General features: G+C 35.4%; 1 long non-coding RNA gene across 2 annotated transcripts in view; it reads left to right on the top strand.

Annotated features, from left to right (window-relative positions):
• Nucleotides 1-18,250, top strand: part of LOC124974087 (uncharacterized) — a 49,548-nt gene that overhangs the window by 11,615 nt on the left and 19,683 nt on the right. For both annotated transcript variants that reach the window (XR_007106745.1, XR_007106746.1), the window contains exon 4: nucleotides 3,658-3,755. This is a non-coding gene — a long non-coding RNA (uncharacterized LOC124974087). The remainder of the gene's footprint in view (nucleotides 1-3,657; nucleotides 3,756-18,250) is intronic.

The raw sequence follows: 18,250 nt of genomic DNA, 5'->3' as shown, positions 1-18,250 counted from the left end.
TAAAATTTCTCAGCCATTATCTACTAAACTGTCATCACATTTCTCTTTTCCTGCAACTCCTTTTTTGATATAAATTGGAGCTGCTTGGTCTAATTTCTCATCTCTTCTCTTTCAGATTTTGAAAATCCTCCTTTCTACTATAATCTTCATGCATTCTTCGACATTGTCTTCTATTTTCCCACTTTTTAATTTTATTTGATTTTTGTCCAATTTGGTGTTATGTTACTATCCATGTAGTTTTTGAAATCATTATCATTTTTGTTTCCAAAATTTCTAATATATTTTATTATATTTATTTTGCCTCCCAATTTCTCATTTTTATTTTTAATATTATTTTTCCTTATCTCATGAATACATCCCCTTTAGTTTTTGTTTTATCTGAAATGAATTCCTCTTCCATTTATTATCTTCCTGGTAAATACTGTGCTCAACTTTTAGAGGCTGGTATCTAGACTATAATAAAGCACTCAAATTTGATAAAGCACTCAGTGTCTCCCAGGTGAGTTGACCAAAACTCAAGTCAACAGAAACAGGTACTGATGAATGAGCACAGGCCACTGCTCTGTTGCATAATTCCTTAATTTATTTACTCATTTTTATAAATTGTATGCTCACTCATAAGTTCCTTTTGTGGTGATGTTGTGTTGATTTTAAAGGTATCAGAAAGTTATGGCCTATTTGCTAAATTCAGCCACTTTTTAATAGACAAATTTCAATTGGAACACAGGTACAACTAATTGTGTATTACGTATGACTGCTTCTGTGTTACATCGGTAGAATTATGGAACTGTGATGCCCTTCACTCTTTCTCTTTCCTTGATGTCTTAATTCTTCACCCTCTTTTGATTTTTTTTCAACTGCCTTTGATACTCAGGTGAGAACCAAAGCTTTCATCAGCAGCACCTGCCCTGATATGGGTTTCTACCCTATGGGCACACTGTATTGCAGATCCAGCCTCCAAGCTAGCGGATGACTAGGCTGAGCTCAGATCTGGAAAATTGTCCACCTACTCTTGGTGCCTCAGGCATATAGCTGCTCATGGTTTGTAGCAGAGAATTGTAGCTATTTTCATCTTCCTTTCATGTGCTGGGGAGCCCAGGCACAGAGCAGAGTTTCCAGTAGTTAGGCTGGTTCCATTGCCTCCTGGGTGTACTCTCCCTACCCCAGACTCCTGGCAAACTCAGCTCTTCACCTCCCCCTCCACATTCACAGTCCAAAATCATCTTCAGTCCTATTTATTAACTTAGGCTTCTGTACTATTTTTGATCCAAGGAAATGTTTACATTTTTGAAAACATAACATGTCTGTTTAACTTCCTCTTTTTATGTTACCTTTCATTGCTATGTGTTTTCAAAAAGGGGAAAACTCAGTCTATGAATTCCTCATTCCATTTACTGGGCATCTGTATTTTTGTATTTTTTATTTTTTTTCTCACTGAAAATTGTAGTGGAAACCTTTCCCATGCCACTTAATATATTCTAAAAAACTTTTAGGTTGGTTTCATAATAATCCATCTCATGATTGTGCCCTAATTAATGAGAGTAATTTGATTCTTATAGTAAATTAGACTCTTTCCAGGTTTCATTTGTCTTAAATATGTTCTGTTGAATATCCTTATTCATAATTTTTAAAAATTATAGCTCTGGTTATTTCCTTAATGTAGATTCTTAGATTTTCTCTTTTTATCAGAGGGAATGAACATTTTTTTCAGGTTATTAGTATTACCAAAATTATTGTAGAAAGGCAACAATTAATTTTAATACATAGATTGTTTCTTAATAAAATAATAAAATTTATGATATTTAGAGCAGCAAGAAATTTGAGTCCTTATAGTCTAATACCTTCACTATCACTCTATGATGTTTATTAAGTTAATAGAAAATGAGAAATCAAAGTATTTGAGCCTTCTGGTCATAGTTCATAGAGTAACAAAAGAATCAGTGGTGATACAAATAAACATCATATAATATAGCCAGTATTTTAAAAATTTATATTAATAAGATAGAAACACAACAGAGGTACTTGGAAAATTATATTAAAATTGGACTTTGAAAGATAAGTAAAATTCTTCCAGGAGGAGAAAAGCATGAACAAAGAAACCTATCTTGTGGCTATTTCAGTTCACAATTTATATTGTGCATATATCTGAGAGATATAAAATATTCATACATGCAAGTTGGGTAATTGCAACAGAATCAGCACTATGATCAGAATTCCACATGTATATGGTTTGAAAAGTACCCCTCTAGCCAGTAATTTTTTTTCAAGTTTTCATTTTTTTTAATTTATTTTTATTGTAAACAAATGGAATACATGTTGTTTCTGTTTGTACATTAAGTAACAGCATACCATTTCCGTAATCATACATTTACATAGGTAATGATGTTTGAATCATTGTTATTTTTTTCTTTCCCCCCACCCCCCCACCCCATTTTTCCCTCTATACAGTCCCTTTTTCCTCCATTCTTGCAACTCTCCCACCCCCCATTATGTGTCATCCTCTGCTTATCAGTGAGATCATTTGTCCTTTGGATTTTTGAGATTTCTAGCCAGTAATTCTGATGTGTCTTTCAAATTTGCTTGCTATGCTTACCCTGTGTCACTGTTTTACATGAATTAACTCATTTAATCCATGTGACCTAGGTATTTTCATTAACCACCTCTTTAGTAATCAGGCAACTCCAAGTGAAAAGATAATAAGTACCCTACAAAGGATACATATTATAGATTTGGACTGGGGAACCAGATGTGGAGTTTGGAGTGGGGACTGGATTTAGACCTGGGGAAATCAGATGTGGAGTTCACTCTTCAACACTAACATCACTTCCTTTTGGGTTTAATGGCATGGAACTCTTCAGGGAAGGTTCAAGGTTGAGTGTTCTTAGCTCTTAGCACCTGCCTAATGTGTTTTTTTTTTGTGTGTGTGTGGGGGGGGGTTTGTTTTTGTTTTTGTTTTTTATAGAGAGATTCTGTTATTTGCCTTTCATAACTGCCACAAATCTTCTAAAGAAAATAATCTAAATTCTGTTATTTAATAAAACTCCATTATAAATGGTCTCTGTATATTACAGATGCGGTTAGACAGTTGGTGAGGTCATGGTCCTAAGAACATTGGTGCATCAGCACTGAGAAAGGATAGAATGTCTGTGTTATTCTTGACAATGTTTTGAACTTGCTAAGCATTTTATGATTTGCTAAACCATTTCAAATAGACTTTTTTTTTTTTTTGTAATCACATCAATATCATGCAGTAGCCAGACAAATATTTAGTCACTTTACAATTGGAAAATCAACAGAGAGAAACTTGGGATCATCCAAATTCACACAAAATCCTTGAAGTAGAAGCTTGGTATTCAAGTCTCTACCCTGTGTACCTGCTCCCTTTTGAACAGTTATTTCAGACCTGATTTCTGCTTTTTCATAGATGATTGGCTATCTTGAGATAGACAAGGCCCCATGTGACCATTGCAATGTTTTGGAAAAATGCAGTTGATTTTCTTGGAATTAATGTAACATTTACCTACTGCATTCTGGGAACACTTAAAGGCATTTGAAGTCATTTCCTGTAAACTTCAACATGTGTATTATACGTAAAATTTTTAAATTATTTTCTGTGTGTTCTTCAAATTGTTTCAAACAATAATCTTACTTCGACAGAAAGAATATAGGAGCATTTAAAATACCTTCGCAGAAAGGGAAAAATGGTGGAATGAAGCAGAATGAACTTTCATATGTGCCTGCATGGATGTAGCCCGGTGAGTAAACTGTAAGTGGTTTGAAGAGAGCTCAGTGGAGAGAAGGGAGGGGAATGGTGGGGGAGTGCTAGGGATTGAATTGGAGTGGGTTGAGTTTCACACCTTTGTGATAATGTCAGGATGTATCCTGGTGTTGTATGTAACAAAAAAGAATAAATTTGAAAAAATATCCTTGCAAATATCACCAAGTAACTTATGAGCCTATAAAAACTTACATTTTTTTTTATTCTGTGGTCTGTCATTTCAATAGGAAAGAAATAAAAGTGACTTCATTATTATTGTTCTAGTTCTAACAAAGCATTGTATTAAAACATTGAGTTTTTACAGCATCATTTAACACTGACGATAATATACAATAAATCATGGATCAGAGAGACTTTAAGTTCACCTCTAACAAGAGCAATTAATTTAAACTAGTTTTAAGATAATAGATACTACTATCTCTTGTACATTTAATATCACCAGAAATCTCTCTCTTGGTGGTCCTTAATCACAAAGTGAAAAGTCTACAAATGTTGGTCTATGAGGTCTGACATTCAAAGTAATCGATACCAGTGAGTGCTATCCAGTCACATCCAGACATAGGGAACAACTGTCTTAATACATTAACTAGTCATACTATTTTCTTTCTCTCCCTCTCTTATTTATTTATTGGTTTGCATTTGCATTTAAATACCATATTTCCATCATGGAGCAAGTGACTATTATTTTCATGGATTAGTATAATTATGCAGGTGCTCTATACACCTAAAACTCCAAACCCAGAATGTATTGAAAGGTCTTTCTGAAGTTCATATATTGAGGCTTTTCATTTTGAAAATAGGGGATATTACCCCCAATGTGCCTGCCAATGTTTCTGGTCATCTTTATTGTTGATAGAGGATTCTTTCTGGTTTGAACTTGACTATCTTTTCTTCCTACCTCCATTACTCATGTTGATACAGTTGCAGTGAAAAGAACTATCATGCATGAACATTAATTAGTGGGGTGCCCCCAGGTACCATGCTGAATTGTATTTCTCCTACTTCATTTGTTTATGTGGAAAGGGGACAAGAAAGTTCACATTTACTGAATATCAACTATGTGCCAAGCACCATATTTATGTTATTCAATCTTTTTTTATTTGTTCTTTTTAGATATACATGACAGTAGAGTATATTTTGCATATGATACATACATTGAATATACCTTTTTCTAATTAGGCTACCATTCTTGTGGTTGTACATGATGTGGAGTTACATTGGTCATGTATTCGTATAGAAACATAGGAAAGTCTGCCTTTCCTCTTCCTGTCCCCCCCTTCCCTTCATTACCCTTTGTATGTCATTCAATCTTAAACAAAAAAGGAAATTTCATGAAGTAGTAGGTAAAAAAAGTAGTAGTAGATAAAAAAAGCTGAATCTCAGATCATAAAGTTAATAAAAGTTAAATAAAGTTAATAAGAACCAGTATTAAAAACCAGACACATCTGATTTCAAAACATAAACACATTCAGTTCCAGCAAATATCTACTTTACAGTGAAAATTGTAGACCAAGACTCTGAGCAGAGATGGGGAGTAGATCTGAGACTCATACCTGATGTGAGGTCAACACAATATATCTACTAGAGTTGTTGCAGGTACTCTGACTCTCCTTTTGGTTTATTCTGGCCAGAAAGTGCACCTATAAAAGCAAATCCCAGAATTTTGCACCCTCTTTCATTCTTATCTGATGGGGGTTATTTTAAAATTATTTTTTATTTGAGCTACCAACAGTTAAGGAAAATACAGAGAGTGGTTGGAAACCTAATTATACTTTCTGCCTTTTCTCTTGTAGAACTTGAACACTCCTACTGAGACCAGAGAACTTTTAATTAGCTGAACTATTCTTAACTGCCAGTTCATATTTTAAAATGCAAGCACATGCTTAAATACATTTGAAATCCACAACTCATTTGTAAAATCATTTTATGATATCACCCAAATCTTATAATGGCTGGTTGACCTATTTGCTTTTTTCTTCCTTATAAACCTTTATTTAGTGTCATTTTCTATCAATAACTCTTCTTTTGATTTAAACCAAATTTTTGGAGGAGGATCTGTCAAGTGTCATTGATTCTACTGAATGGCCCTGGGTAGAGGAAGTGTCAGGTTTTCAGACTGCCGAGGTCACTCACCTATTTCCACAGACCTGACAATATGATACTTCCTTCGCTGAGCATCATCTATGAAAATATTTTTCACCACTGTGACAGAAAGACCCTATAAGAACAGTTTTGGAGAATTAAATGTTTATTTGGAGGCTCTTGGTTTCAGAGATCTAAGTCCATAGATGACTGGCTCCATAGCTCTGGGCCCAAGTGTGGCAGAACATCATGACAGAAGCATGAGCTGGAGGAAGGTGGTTCAGGACATGGCCACCAGAAAGCAGATAGAGAGGGACTAAGCTCAGCCCACAAAATATATACCACAAAGGCACACTCTCAAATGACCCATCTCCTGCAGCTACACCCTACCTGCCTGCAGTTACCAACCAGTTATTAATCCCTATTTGGTGATTAACACTGATTAGGTTAAGGCTCCTTAACCCAATCATTTCACCTCTAAACTTTCTTACATCATCTCACACATTACTTTTTGGAGAACACCTAATATTTAAACCATAACACGTGTTGCCGTGGGCTCCTGTGTGAGAATTGATGGGTCATTTCTGTTCCTGCCTGCTTCACTGGTACACCCTTGGCTTTCACTGAATGACTTGCTAGGTATTTCTTCAAATGCCTCTTAGTAAGTGCTTATCAAGAGGTTCAGCAGTCCTTGCTTAGGGATAGATGTCAGATGTCATATATAGGACTTTGTAGTGTAGACATTTTTCTTAAAATATTCTGGATTCTAAGAAAGCACTAGAAGTCCTCCCTAAGTAATTTGGGAAATACAGAAAAAGAAAAGGTACTCATAAAAAGCTCTCTGAGGTAGGCATTGTTAAAATTATGGTACATCTGTCTAGTCTTTGAAGGCGTGAGCCCCGTCTTGCTTTATTATTGGAACTATTCAGTGTCTTCCCACCTCCTTGTATCTGGTAGTATTCATGGACTAATCATGAACCAGTATCTGAAGTCCCTTTCTCCCTACCTGCTTGTGAGGCCCACATCCTTACCATGTCCTCCATTGCCCTTTTGAAGACCACTGCTTCTTGGCATGATGACTTTCAACTACCATTGTTCTGACCCTAGTGGAGGTCACCACTCCTACAAGGTATTATGAAGCCTATGCCACCTCATAAGTTCCCCCTGTGATCTCTTGAACTTGTGCTTTTCTCAAGATTTACTTGATTCTTAGTAACAGCAGTAGCAAGGGCAGAGCAAGTATGACTCCTTTGTAGTCCAGATCAGCTTGTCTATTTGGGGGATGGTGGGTAATGGGGATTGAATTCAGGGGCATTCCAGCCAGTAAGCCACATCTCCAGCCTTGTATTGTATTTTATTTAGAGACACTGAGACACTTAGCACTTAGTTGCTTAGTGCTCTGCTTTTGCTGAGGCTGACTTTGCACTCATAACCCTCTTGCCTCAGCCTCCCAAACCACTAGGATTACCTGTATGCACTACCATGCCCAGCTGTACTTTGTACTTAAGTCTTAGAAAACTTTGGTTTTCACTAGGGAAGGTGGCCACCATCCCTAACACAAAAAATTTCTGTAGACATATTAAGATTTACAGTCTGGTCTAAAGTGAATTATAGTCAAAGAGAAAAGAGAACTTTTAGTCACAGTTTCTAAATTCTCATATGTGATTCTCAGACTGATCTTTTCCAAGGACATTTTAAGATCGACTCTTCCAAGAACATCTTGACATGACAAACATCACCACTGTTGGTCAAAGCATGGGTAGTGCCCCCATTGGCACAGAATGGTTTGACTTCTAGCATTTCCCAAAGTCTGGAACACATTCACTAGAACATGCACTTTGTAAGTAGAAGGGCTTTATTTTGTTCCTACTCTGTTTCTGTGTCCTATTTAGTGTCCAGCACATATTAGGTGCACAATAAATAAATTCAAACTGTATATGCTTAACAAAAAGTATATGAAGATCAAAAATGTTGTTTTTATCTTTTTTATTTCCCTTAACAACATAGGAAGATCCTTTCCATGTTTACAGTACAAACTCTTATTGAAGGTTTCCTCAAAGTGAGAAGTCCTAGATTCCCATAGATCTCCCTGATATAAAAAGTAGTTGTAGAATAGAAAATGAAACTTCCCAGGGTTATCACCCATAAGTTCCAAATAATCCTTTTTTCCTTAATTAAAAGAAGAAAGAGATGTTAGCCAAATGCAGAAAAATGTTCTAAATATTCTAAAGTAGCTTAAGAAAGTTGCTTTTATTCCATGTAAAATAATGAGCAAATAGTAGCTCATGTTAGAATAAAACATGATGTGTTGGTGGAAATGGCATCACATTCTGAAAAAACCAAACCCAGGCATAGCAAGGTCATCATGAGAATCTCATAAAAATCATAAAAGTAATAAATTCTTCAGTTGAAAATTTATCTTTAAGCCTAAAATTATATCACATCAAGTGAAATAACAACTTTGGGTCATGCTTTGATTTTAACCCTGAGAATTGTTTTTTAAAGTTAAAGTCAAATGTAAAAAAAAAAAAAAAAAATAAAGTTAAAGTCATTAAAAAGTATTGTGATTTCCTACAGATATTATCTCCTTAAACATAATTTCAAGTCAAATCACTTACTTGTAGCTTAAAAAATAGAAATTCTAGATATGTTCCCCCCTGCAGTTCAGAGAGGAGTAGGTTGGCCTTTCTGGAATGATAGGTTCATGCTGGTTAAAGCAGGAGATAAGATGAAGACCTTGGGTGGTTGGATCACACAGGGCCCAGAATTGCTCCATTGAGATTTCTGTTCAGTCTAGAGGGCCATGAAGCCTTTAAGGAAGGAGAACATCCTGTCCTTTTGAAATAGGTAATTTTCCTCTACCTTGTTTTTTATGAACATTCATGCTAAGTTTTATTAATGTGTTCCAGCTCCCAACTGGGCCCCAAAATTTGATAAGTATGCCTGATTTACTAACAGATGTCCAATAACAGCCTAATCAAATCTCGACAACTGATATGGTATTGTAAACAGGAATAAATTATTGAAAGCCTAGAAATTTTTCTGTCCTATGCTTTGTCAAGCCTAGAGCACACCAACTAAAATTTCCTTAATTGAAACTCATGATATCACACCCCTGCAATATCACAAAACCCTGCAGAGGAAAAGCAGGAGCAGACAATGGAACAGGAAGTGCTTGACAGCTGGTGCTCCCTTTTGCACCCTGGTGGCTAGGAAGGAGGAACCCATGGCAGCTACTTCTAATGCCACTGTGTACCCTCAACCTGCACTTTCTGCTAACTCTCAAATGTTCACTTCCTTTACGTGTTCATTAACTCTAAAAAGAATCCTGGCTTCAAGGAGTTACCACCAAAAGTTAAATAATGCTATGTGATGTAACTAGACACTGAAATTGTACCAAATGATCTATTTTAGGCATGTGAAATCAAGAGAAAAAAGATATAAGCAAATTGGCAGCAAGGTTTCAAAGTAAAGAATGAAACAGAAATGTAACCATTGCTTAGATGACATGCAAATGATGTGAAGATTCTCCCAGCATCTTAAACAGAGCTTTTGTGGAATATTATTTTCTATGATAATGATGTTAGTAGCCTGGGAAAGAGCTGACTGAGAGATATTGAAATCATTAAAGAGTTAAGAAACGGGTTAGAGACGTAGCTCAGTGGTATAGTACTTGCCCAGCACACTCAAGGCCCTGGGTTCTATTCCTAGCATCACCCCCTCCCCGTCCAAAGAGTTAAGAAACAAACATATAAGAATAATAAAACTAAAAACAATTTTGTATAAGATGCAAGAGTAAAGAGCACAATTAAATGTCATAATATTTTCAACTTAGAAGAGTTTTATCTGATGGTGACCAATAAGATGTTGTATACAGAGGACAGAATTCAGATTTAAACACACATGGGAGAATTAACCAACACAAGAGAGTGTTTGAAAGTGAAAATTATTAAAAATCAAAGGGGTTTCAGGAAAGAGAAAAGATGTTCTCTTAAGACGCTCTGTAGAAACAAATATGATATCTCCTTATCTCTGACAGTCAAAATGTTTTGTCTTATGTTAGGATAAAATAACATTTTTAGTCAGTCATAAAGTAAACAGTCTCAAAGCTCTCCCCTTGATGTGATATGGTGATAAAATAGTAATAAGAGAGACCATACTTGCAGATAGAACCAGTCTTGCATTTTGTAAATGCTTTTAATTAATACACACACCCAATATGCCTATCCTTGCCTGCATTTGGGGGACAATGTTGATGAGTACGCCCATGTCTATTCCTCTCATAGGCAGGACAGGCATTGGAGGAGTCATTACATCAAGAGTAAAACATTCAGTTGCTTTAGTGCTGGGGTCCAGCCCTAGCAGGGGTCGTGGCAGTCTTAGGTGAGGAAGTAGGTGACAGTAGGCGCGGTGGAGAACAAAGCAACACAGACTGAAGGAATGGATGCTAAGTTCTAAATTTTATTTTTTCCAGCCAGCTTTTTATACATTAAAAGGTTGACAGTTACACATGTTTTTCCAGAACAGGAAAAGGTCACAAGGAAAAAAAAAAAATCTTGTATAATCATTACTAGACTAGACAATGAAGTATTCTAATTATTCTTAGTAATTGCTTACTTGTGATACCTAACTAAACAATACAATGTATTAATATTGCTTAACTAATCATAAAAGATAAGACAAGTTCAGCAGGGTTGAGTAAATGTCAGTCGTGTGGCTACTGCTGTGGTTAATAAGTGCTAGATAGTTTAAGCTAACAATAATATGATATCATCTTATACTGTGTGAACTTAACGTTGAGGAACTTCTCTCCAGGGGATAGGTGGCCAATAGTATTTACAGCATTTAGTAAATCCTAATCTTTTAAGAAATGGAATATTTTGTACTCTTGTATGTTTACCTTCAAACCAGACTATAACATGTCCTGATTTTATATCTAAATATCCCGTGGGAGGTATCTATATCCAGGGGCTTAAGAGGCATCCCTCTGGGTCAGGATGTCATGGCTTTTCATTAAATAAGCATTGCCATTAGGTGTTTTAACTGTAGGAACTCTATTTTCTTTATTTCCTCTGTTCCTGTTAATCATTCCTGATGGGGTTGGAGTTATTTGCCTGTGTGCTTCAAGTCATCTGAGAGCTGTCAACAGGGGATTGGCAGCTAGAATCTGTTTTTGTATTTTCTCATATCATTCTTGGTTACTCAGAGTTTCATTACAAGTGACTAAATCCGAAGTCACTGTTCCATTATTAGTCTGGTTTTTATGTTTTAACCCTGGTTCTGTTAAGACCCCTGTTTTCAGGGAAAATACATAAAATATTAATAGTAAACCTACACATATTAAGCAAGCAAGGAAGGAAAGCCTACAACCCAAATTCCCAATGAGATGAGACTTTGCAAACGTCTTTATTACTCAGCGGAATCCTTGTTAAGCACTGAGGGAATTGCAGGTGGCATAACACTTTAGGTCACAAATACTCTTAATTTCCTCCAGTCTTGTCCTTCTAATGCATTCAGTAAAGGAATATCTCATATAAGATCAATCTGACCATGTTTCTATGTCTATCTGAAATTGTGCACATTACTATTGAAAATACTACTCAGTGTTGTAGGTCATTACTACCAAGATGTCATGCCTTCCAATCTAAATCAGGCATTCAAGACTTCTTAGCAATCATATTTTCTTAATTAATTTTTTTCTATTCATTGGGAAGATAAAGTTTTTTCCCTTCCCTTAACTCTACTTTCAAGCTATGTTCTCTATCATCCTCAATACAAGAATATCACATTTCAGATTAAATAGAAGACAAAGGGGTACTTCTTTATAATATTCAAACTCCATATCTCAGTGACATTTCTTCTGTGTACACACAACTTGCCTCCTCAAACTTTTCCATCCTCTCATTCCATCCCAGAGTAGAAACTCTTCACCATGGAAAGTGAAAATAGAAATGTAAGGAAGACAACTTGGTTGGGACCAGAGATAGACAGCAGAGAGGAGAGAGTGTGGTAGAAGTTAGAGCTTTCTAGGGAAAAGAGTTAAATTGTAGCTTAAGGAGAGAGGATTATGAGGGAGGATCTGTAGGACTTTACTACTAGGAAACCACCTTTGAGATAACCAATTCAATAATTTTGGGGATGGAAGACAGTGTGCAGTAAGTTAAGACAGATAATGGGAATTGGAATGAAGAAAACACGTGCATAATAACACTCTTTCACGAACCTTGTCTTCAAAGGGGGTGAAAGTTAGAAAAATCAAGAATAGAATTCCTTCCCTCTTTCTCTCCTCCTTTCATTCCTTTTTCCTTCTTTCTTCTGTGTGTGTGTGTGTGTGTGTGTGTGTGTGTGTGTGTGTGTGAGGGGGCGGGGGATACTAGGGATTGAACTCAGGGGCACTCGACAGGGTGTCACTGAGTTGTTTAGCGCCTCACTTTTGCTGAGGCTGGCTTTGAACTCATCATCCTCCTGCCTCAGCCTCCAGAGCCACTGGGATTACAGGCATGCACCACTGCATCCAGCTCTTTCTTCTTTTTTTCCTTCCTTCCTTTCTTATTCTCTCCATCTTCCTTCCTTCCCTTTTTCCTTTTTTCCTGTCTTTCTCTCTCCTTCCTCCTTCCTCTTCCCCCCGCCTCTCTCTTTCTGTCAGTCCTTCTTCTCTTTCTATTTTAATAATAAGGAAGTTTGGTCTATCGTTCTAGGGTTGAGGGAAAAAAGCAAGTTAGTAGGAATACTTTAAGCAAGTTAGTAGGAAAATTTTCCCAAGAAGGAAAATTTTACTTAGTGAAACACTGTCTCTGAGATTTTTGAGTGAGCAAAACTCTCATATTAGTAAAGAAAAATGAATTAAAAACACATATAGAGTCCCCTTGTTATGAAGGCAAATGTCCCTTCTTGCCAAAATGGGACACATAGAGCAAGGATAATGCATGATTTGGGTGAGAAAAAATTGATGGAGTTCAAGTCAAATGGATTCTATCGTTTCAAGCACAGATTTGGAGCAATGAACTTGATATCTAAACTTGAATAAAGTGAAAAGTTCTGGACAACAATATTAATCAAAGATAGAAAATGAAACCTCAGGGTCAAAACAAAGACTTCTGAGTTTTGAACACCTTGCTGCCTTTTAGTGAACTTGAAAATGTTCTTTCCCCTGTAAACTGTTAACCTCAGAAAGATGATAATTTAGTGATAAATGCTTGATAAATGCTATTCAAACCATAGGTATACCCCATTGCATATTATCATGATAGATATCACGAGGGATGCTAAAAATCTGAAGTTGGACTGAGTATGCAAGTAGGTGACCTATTAACAAATTCTTGGTCTCTTTCAGATATATTTAGTCACTTCAATAGTTTGATAGCAGTTTTTGTTTGAGGTAAGTGAAAATAAACATATGCATATCAATAGCAACTTTCTAAAGAACTCACTTAAAACTTAAGTGAACTCCCAGTTTATAATATCTTATTTTCATTGTAAGACTGATAAAATGATGTTCTTCATCCATACATGTAACCTGGCACCAACACATGGTTATCAACATTGCATTATTTGACAGAGAGAAGGAAATAATAGAAGATTAAAAATAGAAGTACAGTGTTAGTGTGAAACACTCATTTCTCTGTTATAATATATTTTCCTATCATTGCATAATCTTTAACTAAAAGAAAGGTAGTATTTTAACTGCCAGAATTTTTCAGCAACTTCTCTTTGTTTAAATTGGCTGTATTAATATTTAATACTTTGTAGAATATTATTACTTTTACCATTTTAGCCAACAAAAATGAAATAATTCAAGTAATTGTCTTATTGTTCAAATAAAATATATGGAATTGATTATTTACTATTCATAATTTTTGTCTTCTTATCCCAATTTTGAAACCTTTCCTAACACACAAATTCTGAAAGTGCCAAAGCATTAAAATAGATTCAAGATCTAATCTCTTTACTCATGATTGCACTTAGTATATCATTTTAGCCAGATGTCTGTAAATTAGACTGAATATCATTACTAACATCTTATGTGAAAAAAGATGCTTGCATATCACCATAATTAGGTCTCAGGCAGTTTTGTTTTTATAAATTGTCTCACTTGAATATATGTCAGTTATTTTCTTCTAAAACTTTGTTTTCGGGTTCCTATTAGGAAAGCAGCATTTCTTTCTGTGGAAGAATAACCTTATTCATAGGTATGTCAGATGATACAAGGTATGTCAGATACCTAAGGTGGGGGGAGGACAAGTTTCAAATTCCATGAGATTCACCTCAAGTTTCATTAGTATTTTTTTACTTGATTTTTACAGCTGGGTTGAAAGACTTCTGGAAGAAAATTAATCTTTTAGCCATTTTTAATTTCAAATGTATTTAAGCATGTGTTTGCATTTTAAAATATGGACTGGCAATTTGAAATAATTTTTGTGCTCACATTAAATTCTAATTAAAAAAACAGATGATGTAATTTAGTGTAGCCATTATAGAATTCATAAAATTCCTCAAAAAATTAAAACTAAATTCAGCAATTCAGCAATCCTACCATTGGGTACATATCTAACGGAAATAAAATCAGTATGTTAGAGAGACCTCTGCACTCCCATGTTTACAATAGCCAAGAGATGAAATCATCTTCTATCTACCTATAGAAGAATGTATGAAGAAAATATAGGACACACACACAGGAATACTATTTGGCCTTAAAAATAAAAGAATAAAATTCTTTCATTTGTAACAACATGGATAAACCTGGAGGACATTGTGCTAAGTGAAATAATCCAGGTCAAGAAAGACATATACCATAATGACCTCACTCCTATGAAGAATCTGAAAAAGCTGACCTTCCTCAAAGTACAGAATGGAATGGTGATTACCAGGAGTGAGGAAGTTTGGGCAGTGGATTGGAGAGAGGTTGGTCAAAGAATACAAAATTATAGTTAGGTAGAATAAGTTCAAGAGATGTACTATAAAACATGTGATTGTTGCTATTGATGATATGTTGTATTCCTTAAAAATGCTGAGTGGATGAAAAGTATTTTCAGCATAAAAACAATAACTGTAAGAGGTAATGTATATGTTAATTACTAGGTTGACACATTCCACAATGTCTGTATACACACTATGTATACATAGTGTATACACACTTCAAAACACTCTATTGTACAAAAGAAATACAATTTTATCTGTCAATTTAAAACAAAAATTTAATTCTGGAAAAACAATGTCATTTGAAGTCTTCTATCTTGTATTGGTTTTGAAATTTAATAAGCTCAAGATTTCTTAGAGTAAATGGGGTGATATTTTTTAAAGTACAATATATCAAATTTAGAATTCTTATATTGAAACAACATATTTCCTCATTTATTATCAGAACAACTATTACATAAACACCTTGAATCAAGGCATTAATACTTTGAATTCATCCATTTAAAAGTAATATATCGACTCCAGTAAAGCAAACTAGATAAATCTTGTATCAAAGTAAAATGGGCATTTATTATGTGTCAAAGAAACACTAAAGTAAATGTTTCCTTTTAATGTTAAAAATAAATCACTTTCCATTACCTTATTTTCTCTTCTAATGATGTATTCTACATGTGTCAGGTGGAAAGGACATTGTCAGGGAAACAGAGTTTACACAGAGTTCTCACATTTCAAGGTCTTTATGAAATCATAGGAAATACTATTACCAGCATCCAACTAGTTATAGTGGAAGATAGTAGACCTTGGGGTGTCATTGGAGGGAGAGGTCACTCCTGGTAGTATCCAGTAGGTCTCATCAGGAAGGACTATATTGGAGCAGACCCAGGGAATTAGACAAAATTTCAACCAGTCAAAATAAGCAAGGAAGATGATTTTCTGGACATACATGAATGCTAGAGTAAAGGCTCAGAAGAGAATGCCAGTGTGCTCTGTCACTAAATGATCCAGTTTGAAAGAACTAGTTCATGTTATAAAGGCAGTGTGAGTCCTGAGGAGCAGCCCCTCTATAGAGGAACAGTGAAAGCTGACCTGCAAGCCCTCATTAAGCAGTGAGCTGTGACAGATACCACAATCAAAGCATGCCTTAGTCAATAATGTAAAGAGCTAGAGTAGTTTTCAAGCACACAGAATAAAACCAAGAGACAAGAAGAGATGAAAATTTATGTCTGTTAACCTCCCCAAAGAGCCTCCAGCCTCGCTTTGTTCCAATCTGATTTCCAGATTTGGAGAATGATGTTTTAAAGAACAAACTCTAACATTGTGTTTGTTGTAAGGATCAAAAACCATGCAGCTAAAATATCTAATGGTATCTGGAACACAGTAGTAACAAATGAATGTAGCTATTATAGTTTTATCAGTTTCCAAGGTAAACCTGTTCAAAGGATCCTCCTCAGAGGACTTTGAGGACAGAGCCCTTCCTCCTTCTCTAGCCTGATGGTTCTCACCTTGCCAAATTAACTACATTTCTTCAGGTGTGTACAGCTATGTGCTGCAGGACCTTTGTATAAATTCTCCTTTTCAATGTCCCCTCTGTTATTAGATTCCACATATTCTTCAAGACTAAATTCAAGAAAGGGTTACCATCTTTGTAAAACATTCTATGACTCCATTCTATTCATTTCTTTAATGTCCTGCACAGACCTTTACTACAAAAATAATACAGCAAAATAATATTTTATACAGCAAAATAATATTTTATTGTTATTTTTTAAATCTTAGATTAGGCTTAGCTTTACCTAAAAATCACAAAATTGTCAGTTTTCCCAAATCTCACCCCCAGTTTTCCCTATTATTAACATCTTGCATAGTCCAATTCCTTTGTCACAATGAACCAGCATTGACACAGGTTAATAAAATATTAACTGAGTTAATACTAATTATAGAATTTAATATTAATTAATATTAACTGATGTCTACACGTGATTCAAATTTCCCTTTTTGCATAACATCTTTTTTTCTGATCCAAGATCCTATCTTTTTTCCTTCCCCTGTACAGGAGGGTATTGAACCCAGGGCCTTGCACATCCTAGGCATGCACTGTACCACTAAGCTCCATCCCCAGTCCCAAGATCCCATCTATGATAACACATCACATTTAGTTGTCCTGGCTCCTTTGACTCCTCTAGAGAGTGAGTTTCTCAGAATTCCCTTATTTTCATGGCCATGTCAATTTGGCAGGATACTGGTCATATATTTTGTAAACTGTTCCTGAATTGATATTTTTTTTCTTCTTCTCACTATTAGACTGCATTTATGTTTTTTGTTTTGTTTACCACAGAGGTAAGTGGCATTATCATTGTGCCAGGGAATCAGTGATCTATTTATTGTCTCTCTTGTATTATCTTTTCCAGAATGCTGTGTAAATGCAGTCATACTTGTCATTTTTAGACTGCCTTCTTTTAGTTAATATGCATTTATGCTTATTGCTATTGGTGTAAAATTCAGGGTAAAGTGACTTTCCCCTCCTACCACCCTTTCATAGTGCACTCTTTGGAAAGAAGTTGCTAAGCACAGCCCAAACTTAATGTGTGAGAAATTATACTCCATCCACAGTGTAGTATCTACATAAATTATTTGGAATTGTTTAGCAGGGGAGTTTTGTCTGTTCTCCCTGTTTATTTATATATCCAGTCATTTATCTATAGCAGCATTAACCTGTGGATTTTTTTTAATACTTTGATTTATGATTCAGTACTACTTAATTTTTTTGCTAAAATAGTTTCATCTTTGACCATTGGAAACTCAATTGGCTCCTGTGTCCGTTTGAAATTCCTCAGTTCTTGTGGGAGTTTTTTGTTTGCTCATTTGTTTTTAAATTTTAATTTTTTTAATCCATATTTTTACTTTCTGGCACTACAAGATGTTCCAGGCTCAGGTACATTTTCTGCCCCAGTGCGAGATTTCATCATTTCTCCAAGAAGCTGTAGTTCCTTTTATTGGAAAATGTATTATAAACTGAGGTCTAGGTGTGCTCATTTCTGTTGGAATTGTGTCTTCTCAGTTCTCTGTGTTGACACATCAAGGAAACATATGTGCTTGTACTAACCCATGTTTATACCTATCCATAAAAATTTCCATAACATAAGCATCTGTATATCAAGGTGAACATATGCTAACACTTACATAGTCAAATCTAGCCCATTATCATATGGATTGTTCTATGTTACTGGGCTATAACTTCCCACATGAGCAACAAGAAACAGTTCACATCATTTGCCATCCATTTACTTGTTTTTTCCCATGGTAGCATACATATGATGGTTATCAGAATGGCTAGCCCACACACCCAACTAGAGCACAGTACTTATGACTAGTTGTTTTTGCCTTTAGACTTTGGTAAATAGATGAAATTGGAGAATATGCTAAGTGAAACAGGCCAAGCCCAAAAAGCCAAAGGCCAAATGTTTTCTCTGATAA

The sequence above is a fragment of the Sciurus carolinensis genome, unplaced genomic scaffold (genome assembly GCF_902686445.1).
Source record: "Sciurus carolinensis unplaced genomic scaffold, mSciCar1.2, whole genome shotgun sequence".
Taxonomy (NCBI): Eukaryota; Metazoa; Chordata; class Mammalia; order Rodentia; family Sciuridae; genus Sciurus; species Sciurus carolinensis.
This window is presented reverse-complemented; position numbering and strand designations above follow the sequence as displayed.